Source organism: Ornithorhynchus anatinus, chromosome 4 (assembly GCF_004115215.2).
Source record: "Ornithorhynchus anatinus isolate Pmale09 chromosome 4, mOrnAna1.pri.v4, whole genome shotgun sequence".
NCBI classification, from domain to species: Eukaryota; Metazoa; Chordata; class Mammalia; order Monotremata; family Ornithorhynchidae; genus Ornithorhynchus; species Ornithorhynchus anatinus.
In genome coordinates, this window is record NC_041731.1 from 57299407 (window position 1) to 57322723 (window position 23317).

The 23317-nt window shown below is 45.9% G+C and overlaps 1 long non-coding RNA gene and 1 other non-coding gene across 2 annotated transcripts in view; both read left to right on the top strand.

The window, feature by feature from the left end:
- The first annotated feature begins 10012 nt into the window (after positions 1-10012).
- LOC120638337 overlaps positions 10013-23317 on the top strand; it is a 29060-nt gene continuing 15755 nt past the window's right edge. The window contains exon 1 of the long non-coding RNA XR_005659947.1: positions 10013-10232. This is a non-coding gene — a long non-coding RNA (uncharacterized LOC120638337). The remainder of the gene's footprint in view (positions 10233-23317) is intronic.
- LOC114811868 lies at positions 14788-14925 on the top strand. The gene has a single exon (XR_003759564.1). It is a non-coding gene; the product is annotated as a small nucleolar RNA SNORA7 (small nucleolar RNA).

Consider the following 23317-nt stretch of genomic DNA (forward strand, 5'->3'; position numbering starts at 1 on the left):
GTGGAAAAATGATCCAGGTGGTAGAATGAAGTATGGTCTGGAATGGGGAGAGACAGGAAGTAGCGAGGTCAGCAAGGAGTCTGATAAAGTAAACAAGGCAGGATAGGATACGAGCTTGGATTAATGTGGAAGCACTTTGGAGGAGAGGAAAGAGCAGAATTTAGGGATGTTGTGAAGGTCAGACTGATAGGATTTTGATTATGGATTGAGTATGTGAGTTGAATGAGAGAGAGGAGTCAAGGATGATGCCAAGGTTACAGAGTTGTGAGGCGAGAAAGATGGTGGTCTCGTCTACAGTGATGGGAAAATCAGGCAGAGGATAGGGTTTGGGTGGGAAGATGAGAAGTTCTGCTTTAGACTTAAGTCTCACCTCCTCGATTAAGCTTTCAATCAATCAATCAATCAATGGTATTTATTAAGCCCTTACTGTGTGCAGAGCACTGTACTAAGTGCTTGGGAGACTACAATATAACAGTGTAACAGAGTTGGTAGACACATCTTTCCTCAATTAATTTCCCAGTACCCTGAGCTACATCATCAATTCAGCAAACTTTAGCACTTATTCACTTATTTATACCTCCTTTGCACCAATGTATAATGCCAGCCTCATTTTTGGACATAAAATATTCATTTTGAAGTAAATACTTTTGTTTGTCTCCCCTACCCGAGTAGAACCTTGTCCCTTTGTCATTTTGTTCTACAAGGGCTCAGTATAGTTTACGGCAATAGATGTATGCTCACTTACTTCTCTTCTACTACTAGATGGAATTAAGTGATCTGTATCAGAATTTGATGGAAATTTAGGGATTAGCAATTCCCTCCTCTATTCTCTTCCACCTAAATTTCCAGGATGGAATTCTATACCTAGAGTCAAGGTTCTGGCTCACTGGCCTACTCTTTGCCCCACCCCATGCCTCACCTTGTTCTGGGGGAATTTGCACTTCCCAGAGGCAGTTGAGGTCAGCAGCGTGGCCTCATGGATAGAGCCCGGGCCTGGGAGTCAGAAGGCCTGGGTTCTAATCCCACCTATGCCCCATGTCTGCTGGATGATCTTGGACAAATCACTTCACTTTTCTATACCTCAATTTTCTCATCTGTAAAATGGGGATTGAGACTGTGAGCCCCATTTGGGACATGGATTTTGTCCAACCTTATTATCTTGTATCTAAACTCAGTGCTCAGAACAGTAGCTGGCATATAGTAAGCACTTAAAAAATACCATTAAAAAAAAGTGTGACTCCTCACAACCATCATATGGCAGAGCCCCCCAACCTGCCCATCATTCATTCCACTCTCCCTCCCCTTCTGGCATCCCCACTGAGGATGAGGATAAGGGAAAAGGTGTATTACACGGTGCCCCAAGAGTCTAGTAGCTCTCCTAGAGCACGTAAAAAAATGAATAAAAAATTCACGGTACCTGTAACTGTCAGACCGATGATTGAATTCCACCTCACCCTCTGCCGTGCCAGACCTACTCACAAAATTGATCAGGAACCTATCTTGCGTATCAATCAATCAATGGTATTTACTGAGCGTTTATTCCGTGCATGTGATTCTGCTAGGTTGTGTAGTTGGCGGTGAGGGTGGGAGGGCACTGCCTTTAATCGATACAGTAGATCCCGAATAACTTGAGAATTAAACTTTTCCCTCTAAATGGTTCTCCATCCTAGCTCTGACTCTCCTGAGACCTTCTGGTTTTAAATCTGGAAATAGGTAATTGATGTTCAACTAAGAGAGGAGCAGCTTAGCCTAGGGGAAACAGCACAGGCCTGGAGTCAGGAGGACCTGAGTTCTAATCCCTGCTCTGCCCTATGTCTGTTGTGTGACCTTGGGCAAGTCATTTCACCTCTCTGGGCCTCAGTTCCCTCATCTGTAAAATGGTAATTGAGACTGTGAGCCCTATGTAGGACAGGGACTATGTCCAACTCACTTATCTTGTATCTACCCTAGAGCTTAGACTAGTGCCTGGCACGTAGTGAACGCACAACACATATCACAATTATTATTATTATTACTATTAACTAGTTTCCATTTGGCCCTCCACTGACTGAATGATTGATTTTTCTGTTTCGTTGTTTTAAAACTGCATCTGAAGACCCTTTAAAAGGCACTGATAATGACTTTACAACCTTCCATCCAGAGTAGATTTTTATAAGCTGCTATAAAACAATAAGCCAAAGGGAAAAAAAAAACTTCCCTGAATTATTTGGTGTGCAAATATTGTTGAGTCACCATAGATGAATCACACTGCGTCAGAAAAGTTGGAAGAAAAAAATCAAGCCTCACTTGAGACTTTCCCAGTTTTGCCAACCATCTTCCGGATGATTAACAAAGTCCAATGTCAGCCACCCAAAGAGGAAGTAATAATAATAATAATGGTATTGAGTGTTTATTATGTGCCCTGCACTGTATTAAGCGCTGGGGTGGATACGAGCAAATCGGGCTGGACACAGTCCCTGTCCCACATGGGGCTCAGGCTCAATCGCCATTTTACAGATGAGGTCACTGAGGCACAGAGTAGTGAAAAGACTTGCCCAAGGTCACATAGCAGACATCTGTTGCTTAACCGTATTTTCCAAGCGCTTAGTACAATGGTCTGCACACACTAAGCGCTCAATAAATATGACGAATGAATGAACGTGGCGAAGTCAGGATTAGAACTCATGACCTTCTGACTCCCGGGCCCGTGCTCTATCCACTACGTCATGAAAGTTTCTGAATATGGAAAGGTAGTCTGAATCTGTGCAGTTTTTACCCCATCCAATGGGCAATCACATCCCTGCTTTGAACAGTAAATAAACCCAGGGTATTCCAGACTGCTCCTCTGGACTTTAAGTTCGTTGAGGACAGAGATCACGTCAACCAGCTCTGTCGCACTGTATTCTCCCAAGCATTTAGTACAGTGCTCTGCACACGGTAAGCACTCAATAAATACCACTGATTGATTGATTGCTCTTCTCTGCTGGGCCACCAGACTCCGGCAAGAAGCATTTACCTGGCCCAGGTCTGAAATTCAGTTTTTCCCTTCATTTCAAAGGCATCAGTTTTAATGGGGCTTCTGGCTTCACACGAGTGTAGAAGCTGCAATAGGAACCCTAGTCTGCTCATGTCAAAAGAGCTTTGTTTATAACATGAAACGGGTAACATTCACACCTCTACTTTTGCTCTGAATAAGGGGACACAAAGCCTACAAGGGTGATCTGCCCCAGAAACATCCTGCTGGGAAAAGCCTTGACAAAAAGATCCATTCTTCACCATACCTATAACAAAAATCCACTCCTCACCATACCTATAACAGGCCAGAGATGCAGTGGGGCCTAGTGCATTGTGGCTCAGTGGAAAGAGCTGGGGCTTGGGAGTCAGAGGTCATGGGTTCGAATCCCACCTCTGCCACTTGTCAGCTGTGTGACTGGGGGCGAGTCACTTCACTTCTCTGTGCCTCAGTTACCTCATCTGGAAAATGGAGATGAAGACTGTGAGCCTCACGTGGGACAACCTGATTATCCTGTATCGACCCAGTGCTTAGAACAGTGCTCGGCACATAGTAAGTGCTTAACAAATACCAACATTTATTTTTTATGTATTTTAGTGGAAAGAACACAGGCCTGGAAGTCAGGGGACCTTCCACTTGTCTACTGTGTGACCTTCAACAAGTCACTGAACCTCTGTGTTCCTCAGTTACCTCATCTGTAAAATGTTTTTTTTTAAAAAAATGGTATTCAAGTCCTTACTATGTGCAAGACACTGGACTAAGAGCTGGGTAGATGCAAGGTGATTGGGCTGGTCACCATCTGAGTCTCACATGAGGCTCAGCCATAATCATTAATTTACAGCTTCTCTGAGGCCCAGAGGAGTGAAGTGACTTGCCCAAGGCGGTTCCTTCACCTGGAAAATGGGGATTAAGACTGTGAGCCCCATTTGGGACAGGGACTGTGTCCAATCCAATTACCTCCTACCTAGCCAGAGCTTAGAGAAGCAACGTGGCTCAGGGGAAAGAGCCCGGGCTTGGGAGTCAGAGGTCATGGGTTTGAATCCCAGCTCTGCCACTTGTCAGCTGTGTGACTGTGGGCAAGTCACTTTACTTCTCTGGGCCTCAGTTCCCTCATCTATAAAATGGGGATTAACTGTGAGCCTCACGTGGGACAACTTGATTACCCTGTATGTCCCCCAGCACTTAGAACAGTGCTCTGCACATAGTAAGCGCTTAACAAATACCAACATTATTAATATTATTATTAGTACAGTGCCTGGCACATAGTAAGTGTTTAAATACCACCATTATTGTTATCATCATTATTATTACTGATTTTACATGCACTGATAGATAATTTTCCTAAGATCAATTAATCAAGGGTATTCATCATCATCAGTGGTATTTATTGAATCCTTACTGTGTGCAGAGCACTCTACTAAGCACTTGGGAGAGTACAACAGAGTTGGTAGACATGTTCCCTACCTACAATGAGCTTCAAGTCTAAAGGGATTGTGGCATGATTCCCAGCACGGTCTGCAGACAGTTCATGAACACGGGAGTCAGAAGATACGAGTTCTAATCTCGGCTCCACTGCTTGCCTATTGTGTGACCGTGGGCAAGAAAGTCACTTAGCTTCTCTGTGCCTCAGTTTCCTCATCTGACAAGTGGGCATTCAAAACCTGTTCCTCCTCCTAATTAGACTGTGAGCCCCACGTGGGAAAGGAACTATGCTCAACCTAATTATCTTGTAACTATCCCAGCAGTTAGTACGGTGCCCCGCAAGTAGTAAGCGCTTAACAAATGCCACTGTTAGGACTTTTTAGTGGTGCAAGCGTTTGATTTGCTGGCTGGAGTCCCAGTCTTGACTTCGAAGGACTTGTTTCCCAGATGGAAGCTCTGTGGGCTTTAATTGAAGCCAAAATGAACATTGATCCTACATTACCCTCTTCTCCATAATGTGGAGAGGGACTTGGAAGGCTTCCAGAGCCTCTAAGCGGAGAGCAAAGGGCGTTCCTTCAGGTTTCCTCCCTTCCTTTGCTGGGTTATTTACTGGCTGTGCTGATAGAAAAAAAATTGTATACCTGTAATACCATCCCCGCAACTCCACCCCTGGAGGTGAACGGGTTTCAGGTGTGGGTGTGGGGTTGTAAGGGGGCACAGTGGAGTGTCGGTGAAGGGGCAGTAATAATAATAAAAATGATGGTATTTGCTAAGCGCTTACTATGTGCAAAGCACTGTTTAAGCTCTGGGTAGTTACAGGGTAATCAGGTTGTCCCACATGGGGCTCACAGTCTTAATCTCCATTTTACAGATGAGGGAACTGAGAGGCACAGAGCAGTTCAGTGACTTGCCTAAAGTCACACAGCTGACAAGTGGCAGAGCTGGGATTAGAACCCACAACCTCTGGCCTCCAAGCCCGGGCTCTTTCCACTAAGCCACACTGCTTCTCTTTCAGAGGCTCAGAAGGAAACCAGTCAGGCAGCAGCATGGCCTAGGGGATAGAGCACGGACCCGGGACTCAGAAGAACGTGGCTTCTAATCCTGACTCCACTTGTCTGCTGTATGACCTTGGACAAATCGCTTCACTTCTCTGTTCCTCAGTTATCTCATCTGTCAAATGGGACAGGGATTAAAACTGTGAGCGTCAAGTTGGACAGGGACCGTATCCAACCCGATTTGCTTCTTTCGATCCCGGTACTTAGAACAGTGCCGGGCACGTAGTAAGCACTTAACAAACACCACCATTGTTCCTCTAGAGTGTAAGCTTGTTGTGGGCAGGGAATGTGTCTGCTATATTGTTATATTGTGCTCTCTTGAGCGCTTAGTATAGTGCTCTGCACACAGTAGGTGCTCAATAAATACAATTGACTGACTGAAGAAGATGCTGGACACATAGCACACGGCCTCTGGATGGAGTTAAATGGGAGAGGGACCAGTGAGATTATTATTATGGTATTTGTTAAGCGCTTACTATGTGCCGGGCACTGTATTAAGCTCTGGTGGTAGACAGCAGGGGATGGGAGTGGGGCTGAGTGATACATCCCCTCCTTACCCCCTCCCAACCTCCTCCCCCAAACCCACCACATATTGCTCATCCCATTTGTTTCCAGAATATCTCATTCACTAAAACTGAATTCAGTCTAATTCCTGCTACCACTGGTTACTGTCTCCCTTTCCTCTTCTCCCTACCTTCTCATTCCTTTTGCTGCCTTTTAGAAAATTGCTGTTTTGCTGTCATAAACTGAATTTCACCCCTGGGGCTGTAGGTGCCAGCTTTTCATTTTCTGAATGGGGGAAAATGGGGTGCGTGGGAGGGGGGAAGGGGGAATTTCCAGCAGGTGGGCAGGAAATAGGAAAGAGACGTACTATTAGAGGTGCAGAACCAGAGACCACAGCAGGCTCACATAGATCACAGCCAGAGACAAACTCGGAGAGAATAGAGGAAGAGAGAAATGGAGGGAGGGAGGGAGAGGAATGGAGAGATGAAGAGTGAGAGAGAGAGAGAGAGGTGGGGGGTGGGAAATGCTGGTGTGAGAAAGGGGCACAAAAGACAGAGTGGCCTCTGAGGGCCAGGTTGGCTTGTTCCAGTGGCCAGGGCATGGTGGGCTAGCTATAGCCACCTGCCCTTGCTCAAAAGCTGCCCCCACATCGCATCTTGGAATTGTGGTTGTTCCCATCACCTTCCCACCATCCGAAGTAGGACCCTGTGATTGGAATCAGTTTGCCTCCTATTTCACGCAACCCTGACCCTTGAAGCCTTAGCTTCAGGCTCATAACATATAAGAGAAGCAACGTGGCTCAGTGGAAAGAGCCCGGGCTTGGGAGTCAGAGGTCATGGATTCTCATCCCGGCTCCTCCTCTTGTCAGCTGTGTGACTTTGGGCAAGTCACTTCACTTCTCTGGGCCTCAGTTCCCTCATCAAGAAAATGGGGATTAAGACTGTGAGCTTCATGCGGGACAACCTGATCACCTTGTATCACGTGCTTTGCACATAGTAAGTGCTTAACAAATACCATTATTATTATTATAAGGATCAGAACTTTACCCAACAGAAATCCTAGGACGTAACCAAGGAAGAATAGTGATTTGGCTCTGATTCAGAACCATTTTCATTCTCTGTCAAGTAGCACAGTAAGCAAAATATTTGAAGCCATCGTTGTCGGTATTGCTTTTAAGAATTGGTCAGTGGTACTTAAAGAGAATTAAGACATGGCTTCTTTAGCAGATTAACTGTATCCTAAACTTTAACCTCAGGAGGATTTTTTCAGCATTTAAGCAATGAAACACTCAAAATTTTATGTGGAAAAATGGCACAATAAATCCCCACAGTGGCATTTTTCAGTTGGATCCCAGAAAGGAAAACTGAAACAGCCCAAATCCAGACCAAATAAATTCCACCTTTGGCCCAATCCCCAAACCCAAAGTCTTTATCACTTAAATGAAAATAGTGTTTGAATTATCAATCATCATCTTGGCCCCTGCTCATGGAAGGGAATGAATAAGGTCCAGATAGTATACGAGATGGAAGCAGGAGAGCACAGTTCAAATCTCCTGTCTTTGCAAAAGTACATGATCTTGTGCTAATCAAATCAGAACACTGCGGGTTGGGGAAAAGGGTGGGAAAAGCTCAAATAACTTCATCTTGCATAACTGCAACACCATGAATAGTCTAGCACCCTTATCTTTCCCAAGCGTCTTCACATCAAGTAGCTCATTTTGTCCTCTCATTATTCTTATGAAGGAGAAGTCAGTATCGCTATCCCTCATCTTAAAGATGAGGCCCATTGAGCTTATGTGATGTGCCCAAGCTCACACAGCAGGCCAGAAGCAGAACTGGGACTAGAACTCGGGTCTTCTGACTCCCAGGCCTGTGCTCTATCTACTAGATACCACCCTCTTCCCTTAAAGCAAGGAAACTCTTGGAGAGACAGCATTAAAATATTATAATATAATAATAATGGTATTTGTTAAGTACTTACTAGGTGTCAGGCACTATACTAAGTACTGGGGTAGATACAAGCAAATTGGGTTGGACACAGTCCACGGTCCACAGGGGGATCCCAGTCTTAATCTCCATTTTACAACTTTGGTAACTGAGGCACAGAGAAGTGAAGCGCCTTGCCCAAAGACACACAGCAGACAAGTGGCAGAAGCTGAGATTAGAACCCAGATCCCTATGACTTCCGGGCCCAGGCCCTAACCACTAGGCTACGCTGCTTCTCTCTGGTCTCGTATATAGGCCTATGTCATGTTGACTTGGGCTGTTAATTGATTGCCAGAGGTACCTCCAGTCAAAAATCTACCTCCCTCTGCCCCATCCCTCATCTAGAGTTACAGCACATTTCATGTTTCAATTATGGAACAGGTATGATTATATAAAGGACCTACACAGCTCTGATGATCACTTCACATATTTTGTGAGAACATTAACTTTACCTTGACTGGACCCCTCTAAGACTATAGCTCCTTGTGGACAGAGAACCTGTTTACCCAACTGTTATGTTGCCCTCTCCCAAGTGCTTAGTACAGTGCTCTGCACACAGTAAGTGCTCAATAAATACCATTGATCGATTGGGTCAGTGATGTTCCCCTTCACTTCAAAGGGTACTTTGGCCTAGCTCTGACCCAGAGCCTTGGGCAAGTGGTGTCATGCAGCCTCTGTAAAAGAGGTTCATTCATTTATTCAATTGTATTCAATTGTATACAATTGTATTCAATTGTATACAATTATTCAATTGTATTTATTGAGTGCTTACTTTGTGCAGAGCACTGTATTAAGTGCTTGGGAGAGTAAAATGCAACCCAAACCACTCTTGAGTAGCGGGGCAGGGTTAACCTCCAAACTGGCAATAATTCACTTCTTTCTCCTTCTGGGGAAAGATCCCTCTAGACTGTAAGCTCATTGTGGACAGGGAACGTGTCTACCCACTCTGCTAAATAGTAGAGAAGCAGCATGGCTCAGTGGAAAGAGCACGGGCTTTCGAGTCAGAGGTGATGGGTTCGAATCCCTGCTCCGCCACTTGACAGCTGTGTGACTGTGGGCAAGTCACTTCACTTCTCTGTGCCTCAGTTACCTCATCTGTAAAATGGGGATTAAGACTGTGAGCCCCACGGGGGACAAACTGATTCCCTTGTGTCTACCCCAGTGCTTAGAACAGTGCTCTGCACATAGTAAGCGCTTAACAAATACCAACATTATCATTATTATTACTCTCCCAGGTGCTCTGCACACAGTAAGCACCGGATAAATATGATTGATCGAAGACCCTGCAGCTTGGTGTCTTCGGCTGGATTTCCCCACCAAGGAAAATGTTTTCACTTTGGGGCAGAGAGTCCAAGAGAAAAAAAAATGCGTGCTCAGAGTACCCCTTTAACCCCTTCTTCTTTCTTTCCCGGAGTTGGCTGAGCCCAAACTGATGTCACCAGGTGAGCCAGCCGAGCCAGGAGTGACTTAACAAGACATGCAAAGGGATGTCCCTTGAGGTCAGGGGTGCTGCTTCGTGGACTGCCCTTCATAGCCACCAGCTGTAATTTCTCCTCTTCTGCTTTCCAGTGAGAGTTGGGCAACCGGCCCAAGGCTCACCCTCATTAAGGGCAGCCCCTCTCGGTCACGTTCATCACCTTTTCCTAGCAGCTACCCAGGACAAGAGAACAGAAACTTGTTTCTGCCAAAATTCCCAAATGTCCACCCAGATACTGTGGAAGTATAAAGGCCAGGGCCTTGTATTTGCCCTCTTCTCTCTCCGACCTTCCCCTCTGAGCTGTTTCAGCTGTAGAGCTGCTTGATTGCCTCTGGTTGTGCATACCTGATTAATTGCCTTATAACGAGGACCCCAAGTACTGCTGAGCTACACAAGGTAAGCACGTCACAACTTATCTTCTTCCCTTTTTTCCTCTTTCCAGTCTTTGGAAAAGATTAGCTTATCACCTGAAGACAAGATGAAGCTATTCCCTTGATTTAATCAGGACCCCTGGCCTTGCTTATAAGTGGTATTTGATCACCTAGAGATCAAAGCAGATCCTGGACTGGTAGGAAAAACAGCCATAGGGATTATTTCTATCTTAGACTATGTATCCTGCTCTTCTGAGCATGTGTGGATGTTGTAACAGGTGCCTATAAAGAAACTCCATTTTGCTTAAAGTTGAGCCAGCTTTTACTAGGAGAGGAAGCTCTGCCTGTCAACTACCACTCCCTACTGGTGCTAGAAGAGGTTCTAGCAATAGTAAACTTGTCTCTGATATAGACACTCACACTCAGGTAAGTGCTCGTGCCTGCCGGAGGGCGGAAGGCATGGTCAGGGGGGTCTTGGAGGCTCAGGAGAGGCAGGTGCCCAGTGAGATGGTTGGGGTGGGCCACGGAGCAAAGCAATATGACATAGTGGATAGAGCCTGGGCCTGGGAGTTGAAAAGTTATGAGTTCTAATTTCAGCTCTGCCATTTGTCTGCTGTGTGACCTCAGGTGAGTCACTTTGCTACTCTGTGCCTCAGTTACCTCATCTGTAAAATGGGGATTGAGACTGTGAGCCCCACACGGAACAAGGACTGTGTCCATCCCAATTTGTTTGTATCTGCCCCCAGTGCTTAGTACACTGCCAGCATGTAGTAAGTGCATACCATAATTATTATTATAAAACTGATACATTCCCTGCCCACAATATGCTCACAGTCTAGATGGGGAGACTGACATTAATATAAAGAAATTACAGGTATGTACAGAAGTGCTGCGAAGCTGGGAGGGGTGATGAATAAAGGAAGCAAGTCAGGGTGATGCAGAAGGGAGTGGGAGAAGTGGAAAAGAGGACTTAGAGAAGGCCTCTGGGAGGAGATGTGCTTTCCAGTGCTTAGAACAGTGCTTTGTACATAGTGAGCATTTAACAGATGCCATTATTTATTATTCAATGAGGCTTTGACAGTGGGGAGAGTAATTATCTGTCAGATTTGAGGAGGGAGGGTATTTCAGACCGGAGGCAGGACATGGGCGAGGGGTCAGCAGTGAAATGGATGAGATTGAGATATAGTGAGAAGGGTGGCATTAGAGGAGTGAAGTGTGTGGGCTGGGTTGTAGTAGGAGAGTAGCTAGGTGAGGTAGGAAGGGGCAGGGTGACTAAGTGCTTTGAAGCCAGGGGTGAGGAGCTTTTAGTTTGAGGTGGAGGTGGATGGGCAACTATTGGAGTTTCTTGAGGAAACATATCCTGGATGGTTTTTTTTAGAGTAGGGGTTCATACAGACCCCCTCTCAGGGTTACACCTGAGAGTTTCCTGTACTCTACCACTCCTGTCTACAGGAGGGAGAGTCAAGCAGAGGCCTATCCATTCCATTCCCAGCTTGGGCCATGGCTAGCGAGTGGCAGGCAATCTGCTACAAGTCAAAACTCACCCGTGCTAGGCAGCAGCAGCATGGGAGAGAGTTGAGCAAGGAGACTCGAGATTCCTGGATGGATGGAGGCAATGGTAAACCATTTCCATGGTTTTACCAAGAAAACTCTATGGATCCACTACCAGAATGATTGCAGATGGAGATGGGTCCATGACGTTGCGCCAGGTCGGAGACGACTCGGCAGCAAAAGACAAGGCATATGGATGTGTCTGAAAGCAGTGGGGAAGAAGCCACTGGAGAGCAAACAGTTAATGATGGATGCTAGGGAAGGAAGAAGGAAAGGGGCTAGTGTTTAGATAAGATGTGAAGGAATGGGGTCTGATCCGCAGGGGGAGGGGTTAGATTTTGATAGAAGGCAGGAGATCTCCTCTAGAGATATTGCTGGGAAAGAGGGGAGAGTTGAAGAAGGGGCAGGAGCTGGGAGGGAGTGGGAATTTCTAGGAGATCATGCCTGATAGTGTCACTTTTCTTAAAGTAGGGGGCCAGGTCACTGGAGGCAAAGGATGAGGGAGACGGGGCCAGGGGGCCTGAGGAGGAAGTTAAATGTCTGGAACAACTGGCAAGGGTGATGGGTATGGATGCCAATAAGTGTGACAAGTAATCTTGCTGGGCAGAGATAAAGTATGCAAGGATTAATTTTAAGTGGACAACGCAGAGCCCTTCGAGTTTTTCTTCCGCAATACCAGTTTCTATACAAACCTACAGGAAAAAAAATAGGAAGGAGTAGTAGGTTTTATCATATCGTTTAATGGCACTGCCTGACTTTCTCCAGCTTGCCACTTGGTTTGTTTAGGTCTGGTTGGATTGGTTTCTGACTCTGGGAGAAGCTGGGCCAAAGTTTCATTTCTCTGGCTATGAAGAGGCTGGAGAAAACCAATTTGGCTGCATCAGTTAAACTCTGAGAGTTAGAAGAGCCTGTATCTTGTTGAAAATGGGCTCCGGGGAGCTGGTTTTGAGACGATGAACATGAGGCTTGGAATATTAGACCAACAGAATACAGAAGCGAGAATGGGATTTGCACTAAATATTTCTTTGGAAATAGGAGGCCATTTGGGCCCCACCAGGTTGTCCTTCAGGCATATAAATATCAGATGTAGGGAAGCAGCATGGCCTAGTGGATAGAGCCACTTGTCAGCTGAGTGGTTTTGGGCAAGTCACTTCATTTCTCTGTGCCTCAGTTACCTCATCTGTAAAATGGGGACTATGGCTGTGAGCCCCATGTGGGACAAGGAAGGCATCCAATCTGATTAGCTTGCGTCTACCCCGGTGCTTAGAACAGTATTCGACACATAGCAAATACCATCATTATTACCAGAACTTAATACAGAGCTTAGAACATAGCACTTAAATACCACAATTATTATTATCAAAGATTCTTGGGTTTTTTGAACCCAAATGAAACTACAACAAAATGTTTGAAAATATCAAGAATGAGTGGCTTTTATGATGTCACTGAATATGCTTTCCCTGCCTAAATCTTCTTGAATAAGACCAGCTGCTTTTGCCTGCTATGTAGACCCTTTTTTAGCATTCCACATACAGCATCAATCTCCAGCCTCAAAGTAAAATGCCTTCTGCTTGTTCTTTTCACTTCCTCTGCGGCCTTCATTTTCTTACGGTTCATGCAGAATGTCCTAGTGAGAAGCAGCATGGCTCAATGGACAGAGTTCTAATTCCAGCTCCGCCACCTGTATCCTGTGTGGCGTTGGGCAAGTCACTTCTTTGTGCTGCAGTTCCCTCATCTGTAAAATGGGAATTAAGACTGGGCCCTGAGTAGGATGGAGACTTTGTCCAATCATGTAACTACCCCAGCATTTAGAACAGTGCCTGGCACATAGTAAGCGCTTAACAAATACCAAAATTATTATGAAGAACTCAATCCTTCAACTGTGCAAGCTATAGTCAAGCTGGCCATATGATCTCCCTCAAGGGATTTCTATTGTTCAGTTGCCAAGGAAACGGTCTTGGCCAGGGAGAGAGGTTAATTGGTGCCACTCTCACAGAGTTACTCATTACCCAGCTTGGTGGTAATGCCAGTGGCCAATGGAGCAACTTGGCAGATTAAATTGTCAGGACACCCGATACCCCTCGGATGGGTGTTGTGACACGAGGGCCTTGCCAGTTGGCAAAAGGGCTGTACAAGTTTACATTCTCAGTATTTGATAATTACGACATTAAACACTTACTAGAGGCCAAGGACTTTGCTAACTGCTAGGGCAGACCCAAGATAATCATTCGGGGACAGTCCCTGTCCCATGTGGGGTTCCAGTGTAAGTTTTGACTTCAGGTCAGGTACACACGGCTTCCGCAAGGCAAGGCAGTGGCAATGGCTATGAGGCACCGGCCGTGTATTAGTTGTTCAGCGCTTACTATGCATCAAGCACTGTTCTAAGCTCTGGGGAAGATACAAGTTCATCACATTGGGCACAGTCCCTGACCCACATGAGGCTCACAGTCTAAGTAGGAGGGAGAACAGGAGAACTGAGGCACAGAGAAGTTAAGGGCCTTGCTCGAGGTCACAGGGCAGACACATAGCAGAGCTGGGATAAGAGACCAGGTTCTTCTGACTCCCAGACCCACGCTGTAGCCACTAAACCATGCTGCTTCTCAGGTACGGGCAAAACTGTACTCTGCTCCACACCACAGACTTTGCCAGTGCATGGGGCTGACCTTGTGTGGAAAGCTGTGCATCAGAGACAGAAAGACAGAAAGGATTTGAAGCTGAGATCCCAGAAAGTGAAGTGTCCATCAAATGGAGGACATGGCTTCCCATCTCATCAGCCTCCCTGAACTCCTGCTGATGGGTTCTGGCTGGAAGAGGAAATTGGTTTGTGGCTTTTCTCTGTTTTTCTCACAGGTCGGCTAGGATTCAGCTTTGTCCGTGTCCCTGAAAGATAGTGACACTGCTCTTTATCCAGAGGGCAAAAATGCCGGAATGTTGGGAGGCATCACACTGGGGCACTGTCATCACCTTCCTACCCCCATCATCCTTTGCAAGTTCCTCCCATCCCAAACGATCTTTTTTCCTTTCTGGCCCATCCCACCTTTCACAGAACCTCTGATGCCCAGTGATACAATTGCTCTTGTCTTTTAAGGAGGAAAAAATGGCTCTGCAGATATTATCTAATCCATCCTCACCAATAGCCCCAGGAGGTGGAGGTTTCACCCTCCAGTTTATAGATGGAAGAAACTGAGCCTTGGTGAGGTTGAGATTTTCCCAAGTCTATATGGCAAGTCATGGGAAAGCCTTAGGGATATCCTAAGCTTCCTGACTGACTGGTAGAGTCCTAACCACCTTCTAAAATGTCCCAGTTATTTGGGGAGCAACTAGGGCGTTCTGCTACATCACTTGTTTTGTCAGTCAATCACCAGCAGTATTCATTGAGCACCTACTCTGGACAGAGCACTGGGGGAATATGACCTTGGGAATATGCAATCTCCTCTCAGGATTGCAACTGGAGAGTTTCCAGTATTCCGCCAGTCTCGGCTAAAGGAGGGAGAGTAGAGCAGAGGCCTGTCCATTCCATTCCTAGCTTGGGCAGTGGTTAGCAAGTGGAAGGCAATCTACTACAAGTCAAAACTCACCCATGCTGGGCAGCAGCGGCACGGGAGAGAGTCGAAGGCGGAGACTCGAGTTTACTGCGTGGAAGGAGGCGATGGTAAACCACTTCTGTATTTTTCCCAAGAAAACTCTGTGGGTACACTACAAGAATGATAGTAAGATGAATGAAAGATGGAGGTGGGTGTTCTGGAAGAGATGGGTCCATGGAGTTGCTATGGATCAGAGATGATTTGGCAGCATAAGACAAGACAATAATGCAATATAATAAATTGCCATGAACCCTGTCTTCAAGAAGTTTATAATCTAGGGAGGGGGGCCAGAAACTAAGATAAAATGTAGGTAAGGGGAAGAAGGAAAAGGTGGAGGTGTTTGTGTTTAAGTGTAGGGGTGTATATGGTATGTGCAGAAGTGCTACGGGAGGCAGGGAAGTGATGGACTGGCTACTGGGGAGAAATTTAAGAAGCCGCATGGCCTAGTGGATAGAGAGTGGACCTGGGAGTCAGAAGGACCTGGGTTCTAATCTCAGCTCCACCACTTGTCAGCTGTGTGACCTTGGGCAAATCACTTCACTCCTCTGGGCCTTAGGAACCTCAACTGTAAAATGGGGATTAAGATGGTGAGCCCCATGTGGGAATGGACTCTGTCCAATCCTATTAGCTTGATTCTACCCCGATGCTTAGTATGGTGCCTGGCATATAGTAAGCACTTATAAAATTAAAAATAAAATGAGATTGAATGAAGGAAGGTGTCCTGGAGGATATTTGACTTGAAAGTGAGTAGGTTACCATGAAGGGAATGAAGAGGGTGAGACAGGGGAAGCGAGTGGATAGGTAGAAGAGAGAGATCGTTGATCGAATGCCTTTAAGCCAACCAGCAGGAATTTCTGCTTGATGTGGAGAGGAATGGGAAACAGTTGGAGGTTTTTAAGGAATGAGAAGATGTGTACAGAACAGTGCTTTAGAAAAAGGATCCAGGGGAGCTATCAATAATAATTGTGTTTGCTAAATACTAATAAGAGTGGTATTGTTAAATGCTTACTATGTGCCAAGCACTACACTAAGCACTGGGGTAGATACAAGACAGAGAGCTTGCAGTCTAAGTAGGAGGGGAGAAAAGGTATTGAATCTCCATCCGCTAGATGACTTAAGTGACTTATCCAAGGACAAACAGTAGATAAGTGGCAGAGTCAGGATTAGAACCCACGTCCTATGACTCCGAGGCTCGGCCCTGTCACTGTGTCATGCTGCTTCTCCAGGTGATGAGATGTCTGTTATAGTGTCTTTTGTATGGTATAGTGGATAGAACACTGGCATGGGAGTCAGAAGGTCATGGGTTCTAATCCCAGCTCAGCTACTTGTCTGCTGTGTGACTTTGGGCAAGTCACTTCCCTTCTCTGGGCCTCAGTTATCTCATTTTTAAAATGGGGATTGAAACTGTGAGCCCCATGTGGTACAGGAACTGTGTCCAACCTGCATAACTTGTATATACCCACTGTTTAGAACAATGTTTGGTACATAGTAAGCGGATAACAAGCACCATAATTATTAATTATTATTAATAGAGACACCTTCATTGACTGAGCTACTCTACAGCCTGGAGTCCTCGGAAGCTGATCTCGCTTCTGTTCCTCATTCCCACTTCACAAAGTTCAGGCTGTCAACAGATAATATTGGTATTTGTTAAGCGCTTACTATGTGCAGAACACTGTTCTAAGCGCTGGAGTAGATACAGGGTAATCAGGTTGTCCCTCGTGAGGCTCACAGTCAATCCTCATTTTACAGATGAGATAACTGAGGCACAGAGAAGTTAAGTGACTTGCCTTGCAGAGCCGGGATTTGAACCCATGACCTCTGACTCCCAAGCCCGTGCTCTTTCCACTGAGCCACGCTGCTTCTCTATCTTTTCTGCTCAAAGAACTTGGGAAACTCCCACAAAGCTGCGGATGAAGACCAGACCATTTGGGCACAAGTTCAAAGGTCATCCCTGTGGCGCTTCATTAGATATCATTTGCCGCTAGAACACAAGGTACACCTAATGTAATGTACTGGAATTAAAGTCGATGACAAAGTTTGGATAATAAATTGGGGGACGTTTTCCGGCCTTAAGCGCCCTGACAAGGTGAAAGTTGCTTGGGAATTGAGCAGCGTGCTCTGAATGGATGTTCTCCGGTAGCACTGATGATGTTTGAATGGCCCTGAAGGGGGATTTTCGATGCTAATCAGATTTCTGTCCTCAACTAATGGGCCAAGACCAGGCTGAGCTCCAGAGGGGAGTTGGAGCCAGGAGATACTACCTGCTCTGAATTTCCATCCATTGCTGTCGTTATGGTGTCTGTTCTGTGATTATATTGTACTCCCCCAAGCGCTTAGTACAGGGCTCTGCCTACAGTAAACGCCCAATAAGTATGATTGATTCAGTATTGGGAAAGCTGAGGCTGTAGCCAAACCTGAGTTTCATCCCGAAGAAATTCTGGCCTCCTTCATCTCTCCTCACTCTGAGCACCGTTTCACACGCACATTGGAGAAGCAGCATGGCCTAATGAAAAGCGGAGTGGCCTACTGGAAAGAGCATGGACCTGGGTGGGTGAGGACCTGAGTTCTAATCCCACCCCGCCACCTTCCAGCTATGTGACCCTGGGTAAGTCACTTAATTTCTATGTGCCCCAGTTTCCTCGTCTGTAAAATGGGGATTCAATATCTGTTTTCCCTCATACTTACAATGTGAGACCTGGTTGGGACAGGGACTGTATCTGACCTGAATATCTCGCATCTACCCCAGAGATTAGTACAGTCCTTGGCACGTAGTAGGTACTTAGAAACAGCACCTACTCTTATTCAGAGCCTGTGAGGTTTGCTAATTAGGGTTGCACTGACCAGTGGTAGTCCTGCATCTGAGAAAACCATGAAGGAGGTGTGATCCAGTATACTCAAACCCCAGTGACTTCTTTCCCGATCCAGCCAGTTAGCATTGTCCTTGTCAGGCGTGGGGATTAATATGGCCAGAAACAGCTTAAAGATTTTCTTTTTCTTTTTCCACTGTGGCAGAAAGTTATTTTTAATCCTCCTTCTCGCCTTTGAAAACATCAAGAATACCCAATACCTGCCCAAGGCGATGTTCCCTCTTTGATCAGACTCAGGATGAAGGATGGAGGGTGATCTACACACTCAGCAAAACTCTGGGACCCCAGCCAAGGAAATAATAATAATTACTATAATAATGGAATCTAGTAAGCATTTACTGCATGGCTCGAAGCACTGGGGTAGATAGATGTCAGTCAGGTTGGAAACAGTCCCCACCCCGAGCTCACTGTCTTAATAGGACGGAATAGGATTTAATCCTCATTTTACAGATGAGGTAACTGAGGCACAGAGCAGCTAAGTCACTTACCCCAGGCCACATAGGAGACAAGTGCTAGAGGTGGCATTAGAATCCATGTCCTTTGACTCCCAGACCCACGCTTTCTCCACAAGGAAGGGTTTCCTCTGGAAACTTACAACAGCCCTGAGACCTGGGGGAAAAGGCAAGTGGCTTGGAGAGAAGCACACCAAGATGGATGTTGTGGGGGCCTGGATTCTCCTTCTCTTAGCATTATTGCTGAGGACAAATCACTTAATTCCATCCATCAGGCAAGAGAATTTACTGAGTGCCTACCATAAGCAGGGAACTGAACTAAGCACTTGGGAGAGTACAATGGAGTTTGAAGACACAATCCCTGTCTTCAACTATCTTAAGACCTAGCAGTGTAGACCGCACAATCGAGTACAGACAGCACAGGCCCGGGAGGCAAAGGATCTGGGTCCTAAACCTGGTTCCACCGTGTATCTGTTGTGTGACCTTAGGCTAGATGCTTAACTTCTCTTTGCATGGTCAAATGGTTATTCAGTGCATGTTCAGTCAGATAAGGACAACCTAAGCAATGCTTAAGTTAAGTGCTTAGAACAATGCTCAACACGTAGTAAGCACTTAATACCAAAATAACATAATAGCACTAAAGTAAATTACAGATAAGAGGAAGCAATAGAGGATGAAGATGAACTGTTGTTCTGAATACTGAAGTGCTGCCGTGGTAAGTGGAAGATTGAAAGTGGGAAGATGAAAGTCCTCCCGGAGATGTGATTTCAGAAGGGCTTTGGAGATGGGGAGAGGTGTGCCTGTCAGAACTCAAAAATTTCCCCCATCTTCTCCATTGAAATTGCTACTAGGCGGGTTCAAGCACTTGACATATCTGCCTCCCTACTGCATCAGCCTCCTTGCTGACCTCCCTGCCTCCTGTCTCTCCCCACTCCAATCCCTGCTTCATTCTGCTGCTCAGATCATTTTTCTACAAAAAGTTGTTCTGTGTGTATCTTTCTACCCTTCCAAAACCTCCAGTGGTTGTCCATCCGTCTCTTTTCAAGATGAAACTGCTTACCATCCATTTTAAAGCACTTAATAAGCTTTCCTCCTCCCTAACCTCCCTCATCTCTCAATGTAACCCAACCTGAGCACTTGTCTCCTCTAATATCACACTACTTACTATTCTTCGTTCTCATCCCTCTCTGTCTCTCTCTCTGACTCCTCGTTCCTATCGTCCCACTGTCGAACTTCAACAGACCACCACTCTCCCTATTTTTAATCATATGGAAGCCTTCCCTGACTATTCACGGTCCCTCATGTGTCACCGACACATTTGTGTCTGTATCTCTTGAGTACTTTGAGACTCATCCCAGTCCCACAGCACTTATGTACAAAGCCTTATACTGTAAATAATAATGATAATGATGGTATTTGTTAAGCACTTACTATGTGCCGATCACTGTTCTAAGCACTGGGGTAGATACAAGGTAATCAGGTTGTCCCATGTGGGACTCACAGTCTTACTCCCCCTTTTACAGATGAGGTAACTGAGGCACAGAGAAGTCAAGTGACTTGCCCAAAGTCACACAGCTGGTCAGTGACGGAGCTGGGATTGGAAGCCACCACCTCTGACTCCCAAGCCCGTGCTCTTTCCACTAAGCCAAGCTGCTAAGGCGGAAAAAGCCTGCCTCTAGACTGTAAGCTCTTTGTGAGCAGGGAATGTGTCTGTTTACTGTTGTATTGTACTCTCCCAAGCACTTAATAGAGTGCTCTGCACACAGTAAGCACTCAGTATGATTGATTATACTCCACTCCTTCCCCTCTCTGTAATGTATTTTAATGTAATAATAATGGCACTTGTTAAACACTATGTGCCAAGCACTGTTCTAAGCACTGGAGTAGATACAAGTTAATATCGGTCTAATATCTTTAAGTTTCTCGACAGCTGTGATCATGTCTACTAACTCTATTATCTTATACTCTCCCAAATGCTCAGTATAGTGCTCTGAACATACTAAGGGCTCAATAAATACTTTGGATTGATGAAGGGATTTTATAAAAGGTGGCGATGGATGGCATAACAAGAACCCAGCCCCCACTTTCACCTAAGCAAGGACACAGAACCAACAAGCTCAAGCCGGCCTGTGGATTCTTCCATGCCCTAAATTAGCCAGCCCATGCCCAGAAGTGAGGGAGCAGTCCGATCAGGCCAAGCCACCCTTGGGAAACCCACAAAAACACAGTTAACTGGTTCTTTCCTGTTCAAGGACTGCATCTCAGCCTTTACTAGACGAGGATGGGCCTAAACTACAGTGTTTTATGAGGGACAGAGGGAAAAAATAGCCATCTGGGGAAAAAAGGGCATTTTCTGCTTTCTGTTAACCATCCTTATCACCCTTTGGCAATCAATCAGCAGCAAGGAAATATGCAAAGACCAAGAAAATCTATGATAATGACCCTCCCTCCCCCCCCAAACCTCTGCTAATAAGTCAATCCGTCTCCAAGCCAATAGTCCAGCAATAACAAACCATCAAGCAAACGGGCCGAGTCACGGCTCCACAGTGAACAGCTTGTAATAGAAAGCATTTGGGGTCGGGGCACTTAATGGCTCTCCTGACTGGGATTCAGCTGGGGAACGCCAAGAAGGAGACTTTCTTCCTGAATTCTCTGACCCATCTGCTCTCACAGGAATCTTGGGATTGAGGTGAGGTGGGAAGAGGGGCCACTGCCCCTCACAGAACAAAAAGTCAGTCAATCGTATTTACTGAGTGCTTACTGTTTGCAGAGAACTGTACTAAGTGCTTGGGAGAATACAATATAACATGCATTTCCTGCCTACAACAAGCTTACAGTTTGGTAGGGGAGACAGACATTAATATAAATAAAATTACAGAGATGGACATAAGTGTTATGGGGCCGGGAGGGGGGATTAATAAAGGGAGCAAGGCAGGCTGATGCGGAAGGGAGTTGAAGAAAAGGGAAAGAGTTTAGTCAGTAAAGGCCTCTTGGAGGAGAAGTAAATGCCTCCGGTAAGGCTTTGAAAGGTAGGAGAGTCGCTGTCTAGCAGATTTGAGGAGGAAGGGCATTCCAGGCAAGAAGGAGGATGTAGGTGAGAGGTTGGCAGCAAGGGAGACGTGATCGAGGGACAGTGAGAAGGCTAGCAGTAGAGGAGGAAAGTGTACAGGCTGGGTTGTAGTAGGAGAGTAGCAAGGTGAGGTAGAGGCAACATGATTGAGTGCTTTAAAACCAATATGAGGAGTTTCTGTTGGATGCAGAGGTGGCTGGGCAAACCCCTGGAGGTTCTTGAGGAGTGGGGAAGCACGACCTGTACGTTTTTATAGAAAAAGCTTCTCCTCCTCCTCCTTCCAGCTGCCCGCTATTTTGAGGAAGCGAGAGCAGTGCTGCTCTGAGTTTCTTGCCTCTGCTGCTCGTGGGAGCTGAATTAGTGACCCATTCAATCAACACCAGCCAGGAAGCTGCCCCACTACTGCTGGGGTGCTCGGAAGGAAATGAAGCTCAGGCCTCACACCTACGTGCCTACCTTAAGCTAAAGTATGTGTCTTTTGTTTGGGTTTTTTAACGGTATTTGCTGTGCACTTACTGTGTGTCAGGCACTGTTCTAAGCAGTGGGGTAGATACAAGCTAATCAGGTTAGACACAGTCCCTGTCCCACATGGGGCTCACAGCCTTAATCCTTATTTTACAGATGAGGTTACTGAGATACGGAAAAGTGAAATAACTCACCCGGGGTCTTAGACAAGTGGCAGAGCCGGAATTAGAACCAGGTCCTTCTGAGTCCCAGGCCCCGACTTTATCCACTAGGCCACACTGCTTCTCTGGTTGGTTGTGGCTGTGAAGTCTGCACGTGGATGTTCTTTCGTTACCTCTAGATTAACATGTCTAAAACTGAACTCCTCATCTTCCCCCCCTAAGCCCTCTCCTCCACCCTGACTATCCCATCGCTGTAGATAACCCCACCATCCTCCCTGTCTCTCCACTTAGGCATTATCCTTGAACTCCTCTCTCCCTTTCCACCCCTACATTCAGTCCGTCTCAAATCTGCCACATGTTCCTTCACAGTATCTCCAGAGTCCACCCCTTCCATTTTCATCCAAATTGTACTTATGCTGGTCCAAGCACTTGTCATAACCTGACTCAACTACAGCAGCAGGATCCTCACTGCTCTCCCTGCCTCCGATCTCTCCTCTTCTGGTCCATACTAAACTCTGCCACCCAGATCATTTTTTTGCAAGCATCATTCTTCATGCTTCTCCCCTCTCCTCAAAACCTCCACTGGTTGACCATTCTTTTCTTTGATTAAGCAGAAACTACTGACCTCTGGCTTTAAAGCACTCAATCAGATCTCTTCCTCCTACTTTTCCACTCTGCTTTCCCACTGTACCCCAGCTCACTCTCTTAATTCCCCTTGAGTTAACCTACTCACTGTTTCCAGTTTGTTTCTCCTGCAGCTGACCTCTTGCTCACATCTTGACTGGAGCTGTTTGCCCCTTCACATCTGACAGACTATTGCTCTCCCCAGCTTCAAAGTCCTTCTGAAATCACACCTCCTCCAGAAGGCCTTCCCTGATTAAAAAAAATCTGCATTTTATATCTCCTCAACTGCCTCTTCACCACTTCCATGCCATCTAAACACTTGGATACTTCACAAATACACAATGAATTTCTGAAAATTATCTTTACCCTCTATTACTTTTTCCTACTTGTAATTTTTTAATTATTATTTACAGTAGTAATAATTGTGGTATTTAAGTGCTTACTATGTGCCACGCACTGGTCTAAGCTCTGGGCTAGATATAAGCTAATCATGTTTGACAAAGTCCTTGTACCTCAAAGAACTCACCGTCTTTCCTATTTTACTACTGAGGGAACTGAGGGCCAGAGAAGGGAAGTGACTTACCCAAGGTCTCACAGCAGACAAGTGGCAGAGACAGGATTAGAGCCAATGACCTTCTCACTTAACTATCCACTATACCACGCTGTTTCTAATAGTGTATGTGTTCCAATAATAAGATTTTAAGCTCTTCAAGGTCAGTGATCATGTCTCTTAA